Genomic DNA, 18,050 nt, shown 5'->3' on the forward strand with positions numbered 1-18,050 from the left:
CTTCACCTTGCTTATGTTGCTATTGTTTGCTAGGTGTGCAGTTTAGCAGTTGCAGCAAACTTCTGAAAAGTTGTATTGGGGGTTTCTGAATGTTACACTGTGACACGATTATAAAGAAGACTATTAAATGTGCATAATTTAAAATGCATGTTATACTGCTTTATCTTTGGCAAATTCGCTGTGATAGGTAATGGGATCCATACGGATCGGTTGCACATTCATCTGGACATCTGGGCAAACACTTGTCATCAGAAGAGGGAAATTCATTCAGATCCAAGGAAGCGGGAATAGGGATTCAGAGAACTCACACGCTCAAATTAACTCAGAATATCTAACTTGTCACAACGGTTATTTTAAGCAACGGTTTAAATTGCAGTTCCATAGATTTACTTGCTGACAGGTTCTGTGGCTACTTAATATTGCATGTAGAAGATTTTACCAATACTCAGTTTGGTGAAAATGTAACCTGCTCGTTAATAAACCTGCGAATTCAGGTTACAAAGATATTTCAGTAGCAGGAACTTTGCCCACTGAGTTATTTTAACCGCTCAGGACATCAACACTCCATTAGGGACCAATATTAGGCAGTATATATATCACACATTAAAGCGGTTGTAAAAAACAATAGGTAATCCGAAATAACTAAAGGAGTGTATTTTTATGTGTGTCTGTTTATTTGGTGCCTCCACTGCTGGCCTGTATGTCATTATGCATGTTCTGTGTGTGTATCAGTAGAGTTGTCTATGCCTGCTCTAGAACAGAGCTAGACATATGCTATGTCTCCTGCTGCTTCCATGATTATTATTCAAAGCACTAGTGAGAATTAGGCTCTTGAACAGAGCATGTAGCTCCCTGACAATCGACGCTGGTTTTTTAGCAGCAGAGATCTGCATGGAGCTCGCATTTTATGCAAACATTTGTTTGAATTTGCACTTTTCGTACACTTTCTGCGTTGCTGCTGCTTAACAATCTGCTGGCTTGGCCTTCTTCAAAGCTGCCCTATGCTGCATGGCCGAGCAGCCATTGCAGAGTTAATGACTCGTCGATCAGCAGCTAAGGTCTCCCCTCAGCACTGCTGGAAATGCCCATGCCGCTGCTGTCACGATGTTCTCACCTGTCTTCGTCAAGGTGTTCCATAAAGAGTGCAAAGTGTTCCAGAATTCAGTCCTTCAGTCACAAAGTCTCACCTTTGCCAGTCTCTTTTTTTCTGGTCCTTTGTAGACTGCAAATGTTGGTGCAATTAGTTCCCCATTGTCTAGACTGAACATACTGAATTCAGATGTGTTCTTAAACATTCTAGTGCAGCAGAAAAGCCAGAAATCCATGTTTCAATTTTTAGCTAAATATTCCACAAAATACTCTGTAGGATGAATACAGCATCAGCACTAGACTTGGTGAAATTGCTCCTAATGACCTCGTGTTGATCACTGCTTTCATCTAGCAGCGCTCAGGAAGTACTGATCGCCTTCCATTGCAGACACTGGATAGGTAGCTATTCACGGCTACTGGTTTAAAAAAAAGTCATAGGGACTTGGAATGTAAATGATTGATTGATTTCGAGATTTATAAAGAGCATGGCTACCAAAGAAGGTTTACCAACGCTGCGCTCTCTACAGGACCTACCAAGTCTTCAGCACGGGGGCTAGTGCGGAGAAAGGGAAGCAAACAGCCATGTTTTAAGAGCTTTGTGGAAGGCTGTAAAGCAATTACAAGTTCTTATAGGATATGGTAGGGTGTTCCATAGCTTAGGTCCCAGAAAAGAAAATGACTGACATCCTTGATGGGTTCTCTTGATTCTTAGCACCTTCGCTGAGAACTGGAGCAGCGAGAATGACTGGGAGTATACCATAAAACCAGAGTGCCTATACAGGGGGCCTCTGTTAAAAAGGCATTTATGCTTTAAAAAAATTACTTTGAATTGTATCTGCCTCTCAACAGGCAGCCAGTGAAGAGTATGAAGCAAAGTGGCAGAAAAAGTATATCTAGAAGGATGAAGAAGAAATCTAGCCGCCACATTTTGAACAGTCTGGAGTTGTTTTAATAAAACTTTGCAATGCTCAAGTAAAGTGTGTTGCTGTAGTTCAATCTGGAAACTACTAAACTAAACTTCGCACTTGTATAGTGCACTACTCACCTGTTAGGGTCTAAAGGCGCTGTACGGATACCGCTGTGGAACCCTTCCTGGCTTTTCCCTGTAAGGCACCCACTCCTGGGCAACCCCCGGGGTGAAGCCAGGCATCTAAGCGCTGTCAGGGCCATTGTAGAGATTAAGCAAGCTATTGCCCAAAGTTACAGAGTGGGACCCATTAATTAGATTAGGCACCAAGGCAAGAATTATCTGGTCCAAGGGAATGGAGCCCAAGACCCACCAAGGCAGGAATTGAACCCTGGTCCCTGGACAGATCTCTGCATCAGGGTCTGCCACTCTAACCATTGTGCCACACTTCTCCACCACCAGTGCTTGCACTACTGTTCTTTGAGGTGGTGCTGGAAGATACATCAGAATCTTCTTTAGCCACTTCAAGAGACCAAAACAGATGCCAACAAATTCATTGATCTGATGGTCAATATTCAAATTGTTGTCGATCCACACACCCAGGTTTTTTTTACAACATGTGTTGTGATGGAGTGCAACCCAGGATGTCTGGCCACAGATAAGGACCCCAGAGGTGGGGATAGTTGCCCACAAGTAGAACCTCTGTCTTTTATCCATTTAATTTTAAGGAGTTTGCATTCATCAAAGCTGCCACTTGGCCAAGACAGATGTTTAGAGGTTCTATCTGAAGACTGTCTTGAGAAAATAAGGATACCACAATTTGGGTGTCATGCATAGGAAAACAGGGTAAGCCCATTGGATTCCACAATCTCTGCTAGTGGACTCATATAAAGATTGAATAAGAGAGGGCTTAGAATGGACCCCTGTGGCACCCCATAAGGTAAGTGCTGTGGCTGGACCTCTCTGTTCTGAATGGACCTGATAGGATCGTCCGGATAGAAAAGAACTCAACCAAGTTAGGGCTGTTTCCTGTATCCCTACATTTCTAAATCTGGACAACAAGATAGCATGGTTCATAGTACCGAATGTGGCACTTAGATTTAAAAGGATCAGTGCCACTGTGCCTTCTTTGTCTAATTGACAGTGCAAATATTCTGTTATGCCAAGGAGGGCAGACTCAGTACGATGGTCTGCCCTAAAGCTTGATTGAGAGGGATATAGTAGACTTTTAGAGTCCACAAAAGAACTAAGTTGCTGATTCACGTGTTACTCCAACACCTTAGCTAGTATAGGCAGGAGACGGATCGGCCTATAGTTGGACCATATCAAAGGGTCCAAATTGGCTTTTTTTAACAAAGGGGTAACCAAGGCCTGCTTCCATGCAAATGCCCTCATTCAGCGAAGAGTTAAGTGCTCACAGGAATAGTTCCATGACTGTTTGTGCAAGCTTACCCATTATTGCAGGAGTACATGGATCGAGAGGTGAGCCTGAACTAATTGCAGCCAGTAGAGCACCAATGAACATATAAAAAGAGAACAGGGTGCAAGAGGTAGCAGTAGAATCCGTAATAGACTCACCCCATTTGAGCCAGTGAAGGAGGACGGAATATCTGCTTGTGTAGGGGGATAGTAGGGGCTTTATTGGCCTGGTCGGAGAAAAACTTCATCCTATCTGTCCTTCATGCCAGCAAGTAGCTTTTTAAAGCCACTTGATAACTTGCTTTGTATTCACATTTATAAGACTTCCTCCATCCTTTTCCCAGCTGTTTACACAATTGTTTTTATTTGAGTAGAGAGTCATTATACCATGGTGCGGGCGGATGAACACACTTGGATTTTATACTAATAATAGGCACTAGAAGATCAAGTGTAGATCTCAGCTAGATATCCAAGATCTGAGATCCTGTTTCTACAAGATTACTCAGCATCGGGCAAGAGACATTTAGTAGAGAATTCAAAGCTGAAATGTCAAGTTTAGATCAATATCTTACTACGTTTGTGCCTGTCGTTTCTCTACTACGAGGTCCTGATTGTACATATATAGAAAAAGAAACCGCAAAATGATCCGACCACGTAAGAGGATAGGTTGGTCAGTCGATATATTATTAAGATTAGAGAATATATGATCTAACATAAGGCTCACCTGATGAGTCAGAGCAGTCGTTATCAGATCTACACTAAGGGCAGCAAACTCATCTATGACTGACAAAGCTGTATTGCAGTCACTTTTTGCAAAAATAATGTTCAAGTCACCTAATATGGTGAAATTTGAACATTTAAGAATATGGGTTGCCAGAATATCAGAAATATCAGGACTCAGTGGCGTAGCGTGGGAGGTGCAGGGGGGCCGGCCGCACCGGGCGCAACATCTGGGGGGGGCGCGCTCGCACTCGCGAGTGCTAAAATCCACAGGTTAGGGGGCGCAAATTACTTGCCTTGCCCCGGGTGCTGACAACCCACGCTACGCCACTGTCAGGACTCCAGGTGCCCGCACTGTCAGGTGGACAATACATTAAAGCACCAGACATTGAAAGTTTTTTTGTTGAATAAAAATGCAAAACGAACCACTTCACAGTCTGGGATTGTCTTTTTCTCTGTTTTGCCTACATAATCTTCTTAAAAAATCAATGCGATGCCGCTTCCTTTTTACATTCATGCTCTAATCTCAGGGTCCTATATGAAGGAGGAGAGGCGGAATTCACTTCCGGCCCAGAAGCTTCATTGAGCCAAATTACTGTTAGAATATTACATCTAAGTCATAGTCTAAGAGAAAATGAAACACGTTCCAGTGATGATTCACCAATGATCCACAGTTTAGTCCAAAAAATGAAATGTAAATTCACAATGCTTCTGGTTATAGTTCAGTTCAAAATGTTTGAAGCTTTATTAATCCTGGCCTCCTACAATGTGGATTTCGGCAGACTCCCATCTTGTCTTCACTCTTGTACAAACTACTGTGAGGCGTTACGAGTGATTATTTAGGTTGCAATCCATGGTGTATGCTGAGAGCTGATTGGAAGCACAGCTGCTGCCCATGAGCATCTCTTAATCATGTGTCCTCCAACTTTCTCCACAAACGCCTAAATTTGTGCTTTTTCTCACATCACAGGCCTTTGAAGCCAAGCAAATCTTTTTTATTAGCAAAGCCATGGTTACCTTCAGTAATAATACCCTTCCACTTCAATGGGAGTCAACATTCTTTACATACATAAAAAAGGGCTCATTAACGGTGAATGCGCAGATGTTCCAAGGGGGTAGTGGTGAAGCGGAAAACGAGATGTGGAAAGTGGACCAAAAGTTAGCAGATGGTTCAAATCTCAGTTCCGGAAGTAAAGCAAGTTACACACCTTCTGAGCTGCAATGAAAATGATGCTCTCTCCATTACATTGTCACAGCACACTCACTCAGAGGAACCAAGGCTGTAGATAGTCACAAAATATTGCCTATGGAAGGGTACAATCCCTTATAAAAGCTGTCATAGCATCTGGGCCAACTTGGACCAAACAAGGTCAGGTGCAGTGAAACAGAAGAGACCGTGTGGAGTGGGAGCAATGTTTTAAAGTCAGATTCTCAACTACTTTGTGGGATGCCTGTAAGGAAAAAGACTAGATGGAACATCCAGACAGGACTAAATGAATACTGCTGATGGCACAATTGTTGGCCTACTCTTTCTTCCTTGGGAATCAGAGGTAATAAAGAGGACACACAGCCTGTTCTATCTCTAATAAAGATATCCTGACTTGGAATCTTAACATGGGACTGTAAATATTGTCTCCTTCTGGTTATCTCATCATTTTTTCTCAGAGACACCACGCGATCACTCCAGCCTTGATATTCCACTATATTAGAAAGATTTAGGGTCTCAATTACGAGGCCCTAGTGACACACCGTGCCACCAAAGCATCATTTTTTTGACGCTGCAGTGGCACAGCATGCCAACCCATACGTACAAGGCCATGCTAAGCCACCTGTCTTGGCTTTTCATGGCCTTGTAAATAAGGCTTCTTTCATGCATAACTACATGAAAGGGGCATTCCATGGGTGTTGCTGTGGGTGTTCCCATGCATCACCGATGGAACCTGACGGAATCTGATGCATTCCCAGATCCACAAGGCTGGGAATGTGTCAGATCCCTCCTCCACCTCAGGGGTGGCATTAAAGTAGCATAACAGGGAAAAATAACATAATTTCTCCCCGCAGGAATGTGTCCCTTCCTGAACATAAACAATCATCCTTGCAACACAGGCATGCTTGCACCATAGTGCAAGGGTGCCTACGTTGACACTAGGCAGCAGTTTGTGTGCCAGCACATTGGAAAGTACATGGATGTGTCATATTTGTGTAAATACGATGCATTCCTGCACTTTCAAAATGATGCAGCGCTGCGCAGCAAGCTGGCTTGCAGCTCCATGCTGCATCATTTCCTCATTAATGAGGCCCTTATTATCTGCATCTGTTGGATTTATAGCCAGACTAAACTGATTAAAATCACTATTACCACTTGCATTTTAACACGTTTAATGTGTTATGGAAGTAATACAAAATGGGGAGCTGTGGCCTTGATGTACTTCATTGATGACCTATAATTATAAAGCGCAGCCCAATATAGCTGCCTGGAGATGCTGGAGGATGAGGTGGGAAATGGAAGAATAAACAAGATGAAAGGGTGAGTTTTACACACCAGATGTACCTTTCTGTTGTAATATTGTGGGCCAATAAAAAGTAGAACGATGGTATGATACTTTAACTTTCAGCACCCCCACAGGTAACATGCTACATCTATATTGGGTGCACTAGAATTTATATAGTGCACTCATGCTTGTTCATGAATGAACTTAGTTATTTATCTGCTTACTCATTGTATTGTATTGCATTGGTAGTTATATAGCGATTTTCATACCCCTGCAAGGCCTAAACTCTGAGGGCCAGACATATAAAGCCTTTTTGTGGGCTCAGGCACTGAAATTAGAAAAATCACAGGGTTCGAGATCTCAAAATGTGCTATACACCAAACCTGGTCGGAAAAGCACTTCTGACTCACAAAATGAGTTTACCGACAAATTCAAAATCGCAATGAGGAAAGGGCTTGAAAGTAGCATTCCATTCTATTTGTGATTCCAAATAGTATGTACCAGTGATTTGGGAAAGCAATTATGATCCCAGGCCTCCAAAATGTTACCAACTCCTCAAAGAAGATTTACAAGGAGTTTGGCAACCTCAATGTGTTCCCAACAGAATATGTTTTTTAAAGCAGCACAGGTTTCTTAGCCCGTTCCATGCGTCCAATAAGCGTTGGTGCTTCCCCCGTGGGCCACCCATCTAAAACCCCTCACCAGGAACCCCATGCCCCACCTCTGTGATCTGATGATGTTGGCACGCACTGCACGCAGACGTCATCAAAACCTGCCGGGATCATGCTGGAAGCCATTTGCTTCCGGCATAGGGAGGAAAGGATGAGTGTTTTCCTTCGGGTAGGGTTTGGGGCCGCCAAAGAGGCGCTGAGGGTAAGGAAAAGGTTTTCCTTTCTCCCAATGTTGCTTTGGAGTGCAGTCCACAGACCCCAGGTATTTCTTTAGTTTTTTGACATGTTGTATAGAGGAGCGGTCCCTTGGACAAAGGTCACTCTCCTTTTTGGGGAGAACATTTTGGCTGTTTCTATCACCCTTGGGGGCAGATCGGCCATATGATACAGGAGGCAGAAACCACTAGACACCAGGGATTTCTTTATGATTTTGATTTTTATGTAAGGGGAGCGGCCCCTTGGGCACGGTGCGCTCCCCTATTGGGAGAGAATACTTTGTTTGTTTCTGCTCCCCTTGGAGGCAGATCGGCTATATGATTTAGGATTTAGGCCCATCTGCTCCGAGGGGGGGCAGAAGCCACTAGACATCAGGGATTTCTTGATTATGTTGATTTTTGTGTTTGGGGAACGGCCTTGTGGGCGAGGGTTGCTACACTTTTTGGGGAAGAATACTTTGGTCATTTCTGCCCTTCCTTGGGTTCAGATCGGCCATAAGATTTAGGCCCATCTGCTCCCAAGTGGGGCAGAAGCCACTAAACACCAGGGATTTGTTTATGTAGGTGAATATTGTGTTTGGGGAGCGGCCCCTTGGGAAACAGTGGCTCCCCTTTTGAGGACAATAATTTGCCCATTTCTGCCCCCCAGGGGAAGGTCAGCCATATGTTTTGGGCCTCTCTGCCCCCAAGGGCACCAGCTGGCACTAGACACCAGGGACTTTTATTGAATGCAACTGTTTTATATCTAGTTATCTTTTGCATTTGTGATCGTAATATTTTATTTCTCCTTTTTATTCTACTGCAAAGCTTTTGATTTCCTTTGCTGTGACTCGTGTTTGCGGTTTTGGCACTGGTAGATCTGCAGTTTGTGTGGTTGCATGTGTTTGGTAAGAAATACATTTTACTCCAAATGAGTATCATTGTATTGTATGAAGGAGTGTTTTGTAAATGGTGCAAAGATAGCAGCATATTTAGCTTCTGCTTTATTGTGTGTGAAATTCTCGTTGGATTTGTGCATGATGTGTATTGTGTTGTCTTGTGTGTAGATTTATTTTGTTTTTCCTCTCTAATGGGATATCATTGGTGCTTGCTGTGTCTGTGCAGAGCATGTGCAGGTGATCCTAAGTCTAGCTGTCTCTGGCAAGTGAGTGGCATCGTATTTGAGTATTTAGGTTTTCATGTGATTTGTACTGATTGACATTTCCTTTCAGGTTACTGTATGCCAGTAGTATTACTTTCTGCTTGATAAAGCAACACTTTGTCTATTACTTCTTTTACACTGTGTGAGTATTGTTGACCTATTTGTCAAGTTACTTTTATTAGTGAGGATTATGGCTAGCCACAGGATAACTGCTCAGCAGGTTGTTGGTATGATTTTAGAATCTTCTTTGAATCATGATTATGACTGCCTCTGAGACAGCGGAGGAAGTGCAAGATTCCGACAGTGAATTTTCTGTCCGAGGGGAATCATCAAATGATGAAGCCACTCTCAGTGTGGAGGAAGTGCCTGTTTTAAAGGAGGACATTGATGTGCCAATAGTTCAGCAAGAGGCGTCTGGATTGCAGCCTGGGGCTGAAAGGCTTCCCATTTAAAGAGCAGACCTCTGGGTTGCCCCAAACATGATGCAGCTGGCGTTGCCTGCCTTAATGTTTGTTGCAGGTTGAAGTGTGAATACTGAAAACGTTTTGCCTATAAATCTCTTTCAATTGTTTATGGGTGATGTGTTTTTGGATGAGATTGTTGAATAGACAAATATATATGCTGAACAGTATTTGTGGGACAACAGTGCCAGACTTATGCCATGCTCTAGAGCACCCGTTGTACTCCCACAAATCTGGATGAGTTGAAGAAGTTCTTGGGTTTAACTTCTCTAATGGGCTTAGTAAGGAAGTCTCTTGATAGCAACAGCCATAATTTCCCGCAGTCATGAATCATGATTGTTATTTGCTTTTGCTTTGGATGCAGCATTTTGTTGGTAATGCTTCAGCGTTGACACAAGGTCACCCTGATTGTCACCGTCTTTTTAAGATTTGGCCTTTCCTTGATCACTTTGTAGATCCATTTTCAGAAATCTATGTTCCAGGAAAAGAAATAACTGTGGATGAGTCTTTGGTCCTGTTCAAGCGCTGTTTGGTTTTTAGACAGTATATTCCTAGCAAGAAGGCATGTTATGAAATTAATATGTATATGCTGTCTGTGAGTAGTACAGGATATGTCTATAATTTCAGGGTGTACACTGGTTCCAATATTGAACCCCCTGTTTGTCCATACACTTTTGGAGTTAATGAGAAAATTGTGTGGGACTTGGTAGAGGACTGTTTAACAAAGGTCACCATTCATACATTGATAACTTCTACACTGGTGTGCAGTTCTTCAAAGTGGACACTGTTGCTTGCGGCACAGACCACCCTAACCGTGAAATAATCCAAAGGAGCTAGTTTTGTAAAAACTTGAGACTGGACAGTGCAGTGCCTTCCGTGGTGATGAATTGCTAGCTGTGAAAATTTCAGACAGGAGAGATGCCTACAAGCTGACTACCATCCATGATGAAAGTACTCACCTGTGACTGTTTGGAGTCAGGTTGCTGAAGTGCATAAACCTGTGTGCATTTTAGACTACAATAAGCATATCGGTGGTGTAGAAAAAGTACTTCTCCTCTCAGTTGGTAATTCATCTCACGAAAAATCCTGCTCTGCTGTAAGCAGGCATTGAAGCACATCCCTAACATGCAAGGTGCCTCAGGTGGGACCCCAATGATGAACCATGCCACCAACTAGGAGGGTGGGTGACGGGTCTTTTTAACAAAACCTCAGGACATTTTTTTTAATAATGTGAGTTTTTGAAACATCACTGAAGCAAAGACTTGATAGCATGCTCGCTCCTTGTCTGGGGAAAATAAATCAACTAGATATGTTTCAAAGCTAGACACCCAGGGGAGTACAGGGTGGTGTGCCTCTTCTGGATCCCAACAGGTTTTCTTACCCACAATGCCCTGCAAGCCTCAAAATGTGACTCAAATCCAATTTTCCCTGCATTTCTGTGCCATATTCTTCAAGAAACAGTAATAACCACAAATATTCTCCTCACTCTTGGTCTTCCAATGAAAATGATACTTCACTTGTATGGGTGCCCAAAGCAGAGTCACCCTAAAACAGTATTAAAATAAATTGCCTTTTTGGACCTGCCTTGGTGACCCCTCAAACGCTGTACTTTTTTAGCCCTTCCCTGTTGCAGGCAGTTGGTCCACTCACACAAGTGAGGTATCACTGTTGTCAGGAGACCGAGGGGAATGCTAGTTGGTAGGAAACATGTGGCTTCCAGAACTTTCTATCACAAAAATGTGAGGAAAATGTGTTTTTTTTTGTCAAAGTTTGAGGTTTACACGGGATTCTGAGTAAAACAACGTGATGAGAGCCACTCAAGTCATCCAAACCTGCATTGCCATAGGTGTCTAATTTTCGAAGATGTAAGGTTTGCTAGGCTTTCCGAGGTGCTGGCTGAGCTAGGGCCCAAAATCCACAGCTAGGCACATCCTAAAAAAAGGGTCCGTTTTCAGTGGAGAAATGTGATGTGTCCACATTGTGTTTTTGGGCCATTTCCTGTTGCGGGCACTAGGCCTACCCAAACAAGTGAGGTACCATTTTTATCAGGAGACTTGTGGAAACACAGAATGTTTCTGTGTTATTACCAATTGTCGTTCTCTGCATTTGCACCTTCAAAATGTAAGACATTGTGTTAGTAAGAAGTCCTATTGAGAAATGCTCTCTAATTCACATGCTAGTATGGGTACCCACAAATTCAAAGATGTGCAAATAACAACTGCTTCTAAACTCCAAATCTTGTGTCCATTTTGGAAATACATAGGTTTCCATGATAACAATTTTTCACTCTTTATATTTTACCAAATGAATTGCTGTATACCTGGTATACAATGAAAAACCATTGCAAGGTGCAGCTCAGTTATTGGCTCTGGGTACATCGGGTTATTGGTAAACCCACAAGCTCTATATATTCCCCCAACCAGAAGGGTCCAGCGGACAAAACGGAATATTGCTTTTGAAAATCTGCCATAGTTAGAAGAAGTTACAGATGAGAAAATAAACAGACACAAAAGGCTGTTTTTTTAACTCAATTTCAATATTTTTCTATTTCAAATGTTACTTTCTATAGGAAAACCTTAAAGGATCTACACAAATGACCCCTTGTTGCATTTAGAATTTTGTCTACTTCTCAGAAAAGTATAGCTTTCTCAGATCCACCATTGGTTTCACATCCATTTCTACCACTAACTGGAAGGAGGTTGAAAGCACAGAAAATAGGAAAAATGGGATGTGTCCCAGTAAAATGCCAAAATTGTGTTGAACAATTTGTTTTTCAGAATCAAGTCTGCCTGTTTCTGAAAGCTGGGAAGATGGCGATTTTAGCACTGGAAACCCTTTGTTGATACCATTTGCGAGGAAAAAAATCAGATGCTTTCTTCTGCAGCACTTTTTCCTTGTTTTTCCCAAAAAACCCAAAGTTTAGCTGCACTTTGGATAGTTTCTCGGTCCCCTCCAGGTCAAACCGCAAACCCTCGGTACCTTTAGAATTTCCAGGATATTGGAAAAAAGGACACAAATACCTTATGTGAACAAAACGTTATGGGGCCCTAACAGCGAACTACCCCAAATAGCCAAAAAAGGGCTCCACACTGGGAGGTGGAGTGGGGTAGGCCCAGCAGCGCAGGTGTTGAAGGAACATGGGGTGGGTTAAAGAAACAAAAGTGTTTCCCATTTGTGAATGCAAATACAGGGTTCGTCGCAGGCCATCATCCCTGCGTTTGAAATCACAGGGCATCACAATTAGCAACCTCTATAATAGCACAATTAAAGGCAATTTAAAGGCAAGCCACAAAACGCTGGTCTACAAATGCGATCCCTCTTTGCAACCAGTTTTTTATTACATTGGGGCTCTGATTTGCTTTGTCGCCTTTGTGAACTGCATCCTTAAGAGTGTGTTCATGGTGTATTGTGGTGCTGTGGCAGTGGTTGATTAGCTGCAATTGGAAGTCGAGGATCACCTCTCCTCCAAAAAACTTTGCACGATACAATGTGGTACAACTCTGTTGCACAATGTTAGCATTCTGTAAGGTAAATATGGGATCAACTGTTGAAGACCACAGTAGCCACAAGCGATACTCTGATGTCACAGGAGCACAGACGCATATTCTTGACAACCCATTGCCCTTTCGTACTCACGTGTGGCTGCGAAGGGAAATATCGGGATTATTTTATACTTACATGTTCACCTTTGGTACTCCTTACAAGATACGTTTAGATGTAATTCACATTGAAAATGTTTGTTTGCGCTGACTGGGTCTCCCATCTCACACAATATCAATCAAACATATTGAAGTTTCCTCTAGTGAAATTTCTGGGGATTCCACAAGTGATAATTAAGAAATTTCCAAATCTACAACAAGAACAATCCAGAGATGAAAGGTTGGGTGTTTTGTTTAAATGATGATGACACAAACCGGTTTTCTCCTTCCATCCTTGCCAAGAGTGAGATCTAATTTGCTTAGCTTGATGTTCGACGAAAGTTGAAGCCAAGACAACGGTATGCTTCCCTTTAAACACACAACCCCTTTTGAACTACCCAGTGAAAAGTTTAACAGAAGATGAATACATATGTAACACTATTTAAGAGTGTTTGTGGTATGTCAGCTCATTTCAAATCTGTAATAGCCAAACTCTCTTACCGTTTCAAATTGTGTTCACAGGAGGCAGAACTGGCCTTGAAACTAGGTAAGAGCTGTTCTGTTCCCAGGGCTGGCCTCTCAGTTCTTTCAGGGAGCACATGGACGGCAGTACTTAAGTTGACAGGGAACTTTACTTACTGAATGGACAAGTCCTTTATTAATGGGATAGTAGAATTACAACAATTCGGAGTCTTGTCAATAGCGCTTAAAGTCTGTTAGATCTCTGTAGTGCTCTATACAACGACATACACACTTTGTAAAACTCGTAGACAATCCCTAAGGAGTATTGTGTACTACTATCTCTTGTAGTGTCATTTAAGAAATGAGTCCATATTTTGGGGAGAAAATACAAGTGGTGATTGCTGCTTTCCCCGCCTATCCGCCCTTGTACATTTGGGAAGGGCTTCTGTGTTAGATGGCCTCTATGACATGCATGACCATAAAATGGTGCCTTGCATCCTCTTCCCTTGACATCTGAAGATGTTCCTGGTGCAACTTCACATTGTACCGGGGGCTTCTCTTTATGTTCTCCAAGACTCGATTCTGTCTCTCCATCAACTTTGGGAGGCCTTCCAAGTGTAAGAAATGTTGTGCAGGGTTCCCCTTCCCATTTCACATATCTCACAGGACACAGAGAACTGTTGTATAAAGATCTCATCTTCCCAGAGGCCAGCTCTTTCTAATGCCATCCTCCCCACCTTCCATATGTGTGCCCAACTGAGACAGCCAGCTTGTTGTTTGGCACTTTGAGGGTTGGATATCTTTCAGTCCGGAGAAAAGTCTGCCTCTCCTGGGATTCCTTAGGTGGGGGAGTGAAACCAGAGAGACAGCAAAGATAACTGTATGGTGAGGGGTGGATGTAAGTGAGTCCAGCATTGCTGGGATTAGCGCCCATGTTGTTATGGGCGAGCACAAAGTTCTCCGTCCATTCTGTAATCTCTCTTTGGGCTTCAAACCACGCCCATGCCACTTCAGTCACTTACATTGGTTTGTGGGCTTACCTTTTAAAATCCGCTTGCTTTCATTTGTGAAAGGCATGCATACATCATGCCTTTTCCGGTGTTTAGCCTACCTACACAGCACTGGTAAAGTACCAAAAACATATGAGGCTCGATGTTTTCAGCCTGGAGGCTGGACTACTTTATCTGTTTATTTTCCACGCAGAGCGATCGCGCTGCATTTTACATAGCGCGATCGAGCTGCGTTTTTGTTTGCTTTACAACGCTAATAGCTCTAACTCGAACAAATGCGAGCCCCGTTGCATTGAAAATGCTTGGTTTTGAAGGACCTGGAGACTTGTAATAGAGAAGAGTGCCCAATAAGGGGGATTGTTGGTTCACAGCGAGGCAATATTTTAAATAGGTCCAATAATCTTCTCTTCCTCTGAGTGCAAGAGGCTGCAAAGATAGCAAGGAAGAGGAAAATTACAAAAGTTTGACATTTAAGAGGATGCAGAGACATACTGTCTCAAACAACTGTACATGCTATACAGTAACTTTAAGTCACAGATGACACTTCATTCAAAGGAGACAGATGGGACATAATATTGACATATACAGCTCTATGTTTCTTGGTATGTGGCCATAGGCATGATATCTTTTTACCTGGCAGTACCTCAGACTCCTGCTGTGTGTGTGGACCCCTTGATATTTAGCTGCTCACCTAACACGCCCCAAAGGTGTCTGTGGACGTGTCTCTTAATGTATCAGATGTAGATAACAGTAATTAAAAATATAGGGTCCTAGTCACAAATTGTATTTTATAGTACATTTAGTAGTACTACAGTAGGACTAAGCATTTACCACAAAATTCCATTAAACAAACCTACCTGCAGAGATCTCTGCTTATCCCATTGTTCATGCGGATATTATCATTCTGACTGCTGCGATGTTGCACAAGTACGTATATGTTTTTGTAGTAAATGTAGGTGGGATGGGGGAGTGGCTAGAAAATGAGGAATCCTTGCAATAACATAGGTGGCTTTTAGGGAAGGTTAAGGAGGAATTTAGGGAGGGACATGCACCCACCCACAAAAGAGTAAGCCTATTCTTATTCACAAACCACACTTCTAAAACTTCTATAGCCAAACGGTGCCAGAACAGTAAATGAACTCCAACTCAGACCTGGAGTAAGTCCAGCACCACACATAGTCAACCACAAGTACTGCCATAGCTTTCAATATAAAATAATCGAGGCAGAGTCTTAAAATAACGCAAAGAAAACATTTAGGGGGTCATTACAACCCTGGTGGTCGGTGTTAAACCGGCGGTAAGACCGCCAACAGGCTGGCGGTCTTACTTTGGGGAATTATGACCGCCATGGTCATCCGCTGGTTCTCCATTCCACCCGCCAGGGCGGAGATGACCGCTGGGCTGGAGACCTGGGTCTCCAGCCCGGCGGCCGTCACTATACCGCCAGCGGTATTTGGACCCGGCTTACCGCCGTGGATTTCCAGCGGTTTGAACCGCCATGAAATCCATGGCGGTAAGCACTATCAGTGCCAGGGAATTCCTTCCCTGGCACTGATAGGGGTCTCCACCACCCCCCACCCCCACCCGACTCCCTCCCCTACACCCCCCACCACCGCTGCCACCCCCCAAAGGTGGCAGGACCCTCCTCCCCACCCCGACCCCCAACATCACATCACCCATACCCACACGACATGCAAGCAGGCACCACCTGCACACTTACCCGCACACACGCCGACATACATGCCTACATCCACACACACAGTCAGACACGCACACCCACATTCAAACATACAAGCACACATCCATACAGACGTACCCGCAGACATACACACACTCATTCCCATACACACAACACCCCCGCAAGCGTACACGCACTCACACAACCCCTCTACATACACACACGCACACCCCCATACACCCACACAACACACAACACCCCTCCACCCCCTTCCCCTCACGGACGATCGACTTACCTGGTCCGACGATCCTCCGGGAGGGGACGGAAGCCACGGGGGCAGCTCCGCCGAACCCACACCGCCAACAGAACACCGCCACGGCGAATCACAGGACGTGATTCGATGGGCGGTGTTCTGTTGGCGTGGCGGTGGAGGTGGAGCAACCTCCACTTCCCCGCCTCCCGCCAGTATGGCTGTTGGCGGCTCTCCTTCGGTAAAAGGATGGAGAGCTGCCAACGGTCATAATAGGCTGAGCGGAAAACCGCCACCACTGGCGGTCTTACGCACGGCGGTCCCTCGGCGGTCTTCAAAAAAGACCGCCGAGGTTGTAATGACCCCCTTAATTTCATATTAAGATATTATATCTCAATAAAAATATAATTTATTATAAAACGACATTCTAAAAACTTAAAAATATATGTAACTATTTTAAATCAATAAATTAACTTAATTTAATTTTACACATACCTTTTGATAATTTTTAATAAATAATACATTATTATAAGGATTTTAATTTAAGTGTTTTTTAAATAAAAAATGTAATTTAATATGTTTCAATTATTTAATTGTAGTAATAAAATTAGAGTAATAGTGATGTAACATTTAAAAGTTTCCCTATACTTTCCAACAGGTAGATCTACTTTGTGTATCTGGTATTTGGGGCCAGTACACATATCCACGCTGGCAGTGCAACTGCAGGGGAGGTGGTGGCAGGTGGCTGAGAGACTGGCAACACAGTGATATGAAATCAGGGTGGTCGCCAGAGGGCTCAGGTTTCTAATCTTAGTTCAGTGCACCAACATTGCATTAAAAAGCCAACTGGGCAGCAGCCCTCACATGATCCCAGTGGAAAATTTTGAGCAGGTAGTGTTTTCAGCTTATTATCAGTCCCATTAGATGAGCTCAGACACACAGTGCCATCTAACCAATCCTTCATGTATGAACAAAACGCTCACAGAAAGTACTATGAAATGGGGACATGGAACTTACAATTATTATTTTGTAAGAAAAGTGGTGCTGCACACAGTACAGCGCTACTTTTCCTGTGCCCCTTAGCGCCCCCCTAACACCACCATGTGTGCACTGTATTTAAAATATGGCAAACCAGGGCAGTAGTTAGGGGACTAGCGTCTGAATGTTTTATGCTATTCTGGCGCTTTGCAGGATTAGCATAAAAAATGTTGACGCTAATCCTGCAAAGCACCCAGAAGCCCATTGTAAGCAATGGAACCCTCCTTTTAATGCCTGCTCTGAGCAGGTGTTAAAAGTGCTTCAAAAAATGGTGCAAGGAAATCTCTTAGATTTCCTTACGCCATTGTTTTGGCTCCCCTAACTGGAGAACGCCCCCTTTGCATACATTATGCCTGGTGCAGGCATAATGTAGCGCAAAGGGTTACAAAGAGGCGTTGCGCCACTTTGTAAATATGGTGTGGCATTTTGGCCTTCTAACACCACATTAGCATAAAAAACTGGTGCTAATGTGGCATTAGAATGGCGCTTAGGCTCTTAAATATGCCCCTTAATCTGCTGCATTTAACAAAAACAAACAAATATGTCAGCCTGCAGAGTGGGCAGCCATGATGGTATCAGCATTTTGTGTGTTTCCTTGGAACATCACAATTTCTATTAGAGATAACGAAAAGCTAACTGTAGGCAAGGAATGAAAACAGACTGACTAAATGAGAACTGTCATGGTGTTCCCGTCAACAGGACAGTGCAACAGAGAAAATGACATGGTGTGGGTAAACATATCTGAGCCCTATTCTCTTACACATAACTATAAAATAATCACATTCTCTTATGAAGACAATGTACACTTATGGCAGTCTTGAACCACAACGAAGAGTACCCTTCTGAAGAGCATAGTTGT

Source organism: Pleurodeles waltl, chromosome 4_1, assembly GCF_031143425.1.
Source record: "Pleurodeles waltl isolate 20211129_DDA chromosome 4_1, aPleWal1.hap1.20221129, whole genome shotgun sequence".
Lineage (NCBI taxonomy): Eukaryota > Metazoa > Chordata > Amphibia > Caudata > Salamandridae > Pleurodeles > Pleurodeles waltl.